The 4,885-nt window shown below is 37.2% G+C and overlaps 1 pseudogene; it reads left to right on the top strand.

Moving 5' to 3' along the window:
- The first annotated feature begins 1,394 nt into the window (after positions 1-1,394).
- On the top strand, positions 1,395-1,751 carry LOC126006016 (60S ribosomal protein L37-like; annotated as a pseudogene).
- The last annotated feature ends 3,134 nt before the right edge of the window (positions 1,752-4,885 follow it).

Below are 4,885 nucleotides of genomic sequence, written 5' to 3'. Positions count from 1 at the left end.
ATAAATTATGCTATTTATTAAACTTGTAAAGATAATTTATAAAACAAAATTCAAGGTTGTATTTCTGGATAAGAATAGATCAGGGGTGGCGAACATGCAGCTCTTGAGTCTCATGCGACTCCCAGCCAAAATGAATGCGGCTCTTTGCCTCTTATCATTATTTCGTATACTGCAGATCTTTGCCAAGTTTGGATCTTGTTCTGCTGTTTCTGAGGAGGGACGTCTGAGGAGAGATCTCCGAGCGCTAGTCCCACTCCCAGGCTGCGACATCCCGTCTCCCATCCCTTGGGAACAACTGCATGGGCCAGCAAGCAGGGGACCCGTGTGTCACATGTTGGGTCATATCTAGCCGTTAGTTCTTAGTGTGGAGGACGCAGCAAACCCTCACCATCACTGCAGGATTGTTGGAGACTGTTTGGAATAATTAAAAAGCCCTCTCACTGATCAAAATGAAGTTTCTGAAAGTCTTAGCCAAAGTGCTTACAAGCTGCATGTGGCCTTCCTTGCCTTTGGACCCAAAGAAATAGAAATAGCCTAGAGCTAGGGAGTTACTAGGCTCCAAGATGTCCTTGTAAAGACAGGGGTCAAAAGGCCCAAGCTGAGATTAGATTTTGTACTTTGTTGCTCAAAAATAATGGAAATCTCTTGACTGATGATAATTTTATTAACCTTGGAAAATCAAGATGTTCCCGTGGAAAATTACAGCAATTCCTACTGTGCCCCGCCCCTACTCTCTCTGTTTTGCATTGTCTATAAAAGGTCTAATTTTTCCTTTATTAAATGGACTCCTGATCGGAAACCCTCGACTCGAGTCTCATTTCCCAGTCCCTCTTCTATTTCAGGCCGGATTCTTCGAGAATTGCGAATTACTGACATGGTCCTCAGCTTTACCCGCTGGTCGGGGTCTTTGGAAGACCACACAGGATTTTGACCATCACCCAAAATGGCAAAGTGAAATATGTGTTTAATTGATTATTGTTAAAATTAGATGCTTTTGTGTGAGTGTTTGTCTGTTTTGGCAGGTCACTGCGTGGTGTGGCTCTCTGACTCAAAGGTCACTGCGTGGTGTGGCTCTCTGACTCTCACAGTTTAAAATTTTGGCTCTTTGTGTTGAACTTGTTCGCCACCCCTGGAATAGATGGTTTGATGGCAACTAGAAGACAAAGTATGAGAAACAGAAAGAAAATTATACAAGTCATGCAAAAACAAAAGTACAAGTGAACAGAAATTAAAACCTGTGTGTAAATATCTTAGAAATGTGTTCTCTGGAACGGCCTTGTATTTTAATTTAGAAGAGTATAGATCTAAAAATACAAAGAGCCCTTATGCACAAAATATCTGCAAACATTGGGTGGTTAAAGAATGGCCATCCTGTCTCTTTGGTCCCGGCCATAGAAGCAAGATGACGAAGGGGACGTCATCGTTCGGGAAACGTCGCAACAAGACTCACACGCTGTGCCCCTGCTGCGGCTCCAAGGCCTACCACCTGCAGAAGTCCACCTGTGGCAAGTGTGGCTACCCCGCCAAGCACAAGAGAAAGTAAAACTGGAGTGTCAAGGCCAAGAGGAGGAACACCACCAGGACCGGACACATGAGGCACCTGAAAACTGTGTACCGCAGATTCAGACATGGATTCCCTGAGGGAACAACGCCTAAACCTAAGAGAGCAGCTGTTGCAGCATCCAGTTCATCTTAATGAATTCAACAACTAGTCTTGTGAATAAATGTCCTGGTTTAAAAAAAAAAAAGAATGGCTGTCCTGAAAGCGTTCATATGTGTACATATGGAAGGGTAGACAATCTTATTAAAAATTGTCATGCAAATCAAGGTTACTAGAATCTTTAAGAATATTTTGATTCGGGTGCTACAGTTTGTATGAAGCTACATCCAAGTATGAATAACTGACATTTAAGACTAGTGACAATGTTTTAATGTACAGAACTAGAAAGATTTTATAAAAAACTTAAAGAGAAGAGGAAAGAAACTCTTTAACTTCACCAAACAATTAGAAAATGCATGGGGTTTTTGGACTAACTGATACATGGCTGGTAGTAATAAAGCAAGGGGTCTAAACACAAAGTTAGTCCTTACCTGATCTTGTGACAGTAAAGGAAGACTAAATTTGTGACAATCTCAAGTGTTGCATGCTTGGATTATCACAATAACTTTGTCAAACATGGTATTGTAGAGGAATACATTTACATGGGACAATAACCTACCTTGAAGCTTAAGGAAAACTAGCAACCTAGAAAGAGTCTGGTAAGGAGTGATTTCTGAGCCAGTAGAAAACTCTAAGCACTGCTGTATATGCAGAAACAAGTGAAACAAAATAAGAAACATATGTTAATTTTAAAAAATGCTCATGCATAGAGCAGACAATAAAGATTTTTAGCAAAGTTTTTATACTTTTACCAAGCAATATTACCAATTATGTTTAGTCCAACCCTTTTATTTGTCACTGAGTAAATAATCTGTTAACCACTATATTTTCAATAGCATATTGTAAATATGAGTTTCTTTCAGTTTTGAGTTGGAACTTTTTATATTCCTGCATCCTCAAGAAACAAGAAATTTGTTACAACTATTGCATGGATAGCAGATCTAGACAAAGGACTTAAGACACGATAGCCTTCACATCAACACTAATTTTCAAAATACATAATAATAAATAAATATAATTTAGAAGCCATGAATTGTAACTTTCATTCTGTTTAAATACTCAATCTTTCCAAATTTTTTTTTTTGGTTTTGGGCCACACCCGTTGATGCTCAGGGGTTCCTCCTGGCTATGCACTCAGAAATTGCTCCTGGCTTGGGGGACCATAATGGACTCTCAGAGATCGAACTGCGGTCTGTCCTAGGCTAGTGCCTGCAACGCAGACATTTTACTGCTGTGGCACAGCTCCGGCCCCTCAATCTTTCCAATTTTAAGGAGAAAAAATAAAGACTATATGGTTATATAAAGCACTAAGAAATATGCAGAAAAAATCCTGTTATTAGTAATTTCAATAAGTATTTAAAATTTCTAAAGGGGAAATTTGGGTTTAGAATAAGATTTTTTCAGATTTTATTAGTCAATTTCCTATAAAGTAGTAAAAATCAATAAGTTGGTTTAAAACTATAAAAGAACAAATCAAAAGGTTTGTAGCATAGTTAGTACAGACAAAATTTTATACAGATGCTGAAGGAACAAAATTCAGATAATCAATAGAAGTGAAAAGGAAAATGCAAGAATACCCAAAGTGCAGAAATTTTTGAAACTATATGTAGTCCATAGTAGTCATAGATGCTGGTTAAATCAGGAGATATTATAATTTTGTTCTGAATCACACTAAGAGCCATTGGCTGAGACTGGAACCTTGGCCTGACATGTGCCTATTGCAATGCTGCTGTTTGTGGCTGTGTTGTAGGAACTTTGCTCTGCATTGTTTCTGATGCTAATGCCGGAAAATGAAGACTGTCAGAAAGAAAAAGCAGGATAAAGCTTAACCCTACCTCTACCTTACAAATCACTATCAGGACACCCATTAGCAAAATATTACAGGAAACTAGTTAGCAAGAAACAGTGGCAAATTTTATTTTCAAACTCCCAATCTATTTCAATATCTAACAGGGACTATGAACAAACATTTAAATATATAATGGTACTATTTGAGATACACATTTAAAATGATATGGAACTGTTAATTGATTTATTGAACAAATATTTATGGAATAATTTCTAAGTTTCAGCTTTGTTTGCAGGTGTAGTAATACAGTAGGTAAAAAATAGTCAAAATACTTTAGATGTTTCAAACTCCGGGGTATTTGAAACAAACAAAAATAGATTTAATTTGATTGTTAAAGCTTGGTTCATTATTTTAGTGCCGTTAACATTGTGGTTTGAATATTTAGTTCTGTCCTTCCTTAACATCACCAGGTGCCTGAACCCCTTGTTTCCTATCCCCTGTTACTTTTCACCTCTTTCCTTTCTCACTTTCCCTTCCTTCCTTCCTTCCTTCCTTCCTTCCTTCCTTCCTTCCTTCCTTCCTTCCTTCCTTCCTTCCTTCCTTCCTTCCTTCCTCCCTCTTTCTTTCTTGTTTTTCTTTCTCTCTTCCTCCCTCTTTCTTTCTTGTTTTTCTTTCTTTCTTTCTTTCTCTTTCTTTCTCTTTCTTTCTTTCTTTCTTTCTTTCTTTCTTCTTTCTTTCTTTCTTTCTTTCTTTCTTTCTTTCTTCTTTCTTCTTTCTTTCTTTCTTTCTTCTTTCTTTCTTTTCTTTCTTTTCTTTCTTTCTTTCTTTCTTTCTTTCTTTCTCTTTCTTTCATTCTTTTTTTAGGTAGTCTAGGAAGCTGGGAGGGGAAAAATAAAAGGAAATATGGGAATATTGGAAGAGAAAATTTTGAACATACAAGCTAGAAAGAATGTTATATGTCTCATACTCAATTATGAATAATTTTGAAATCATAGTGTCTTAATACATTTTTAAATGAGTAGTTTAAGCCATATTATTAACAGAGCATGGAAAAAGCTAGAGTTAAAAGTAAAATAAGCAGGGGCAAAAGGAGTAGAATATTTCAATGTGTTCAAACAAGAATTTTAAATAGCCTCATGCAAGAAACTGCATTTCAACAAAAATAATAAAAAGAGGAAGAAGGGGCCAAAGAGATAGTATTGTAGGTAGACACAACCCTTGCTTTGCATGCAGCCAAACTGGTATGAGCTCTAGAATCCCATAGAGTTCTTCAAGCACTGCCAAGATTTCCTGAGTGCAAAGCGAGGAGTAATCCCTCAGAATCTGGCTGTGCTGCTCACCAAAGAAAAAGGAGAAATATGCATGTAAGCTAAGATATTTATTTAAGTTATATACCAATAGGGACTTAGGTGATGGTAAAATAAAAAATGATGCTA

Source organism: Suncus etruscus, chromosome 4, assembly GCF_024139225.1.
Source record: "Suncus etruscus isolate mSunEtr1 chromosome 4, mSunEtr1.pri.cur, whole genome shotgun sequence".
Classification (NCBI taxonomy): Eukaryota; Metazoa; Chordata; class Mammalia; order Eulipotyphla; family Soricidae; genus Suncus; species Suncus etruscus.
The sequence above is the reverse complement of the archived record's forward strand: the minus strand, read 5'-3'. Positions and strand labels throughout refer to the sequence as shown.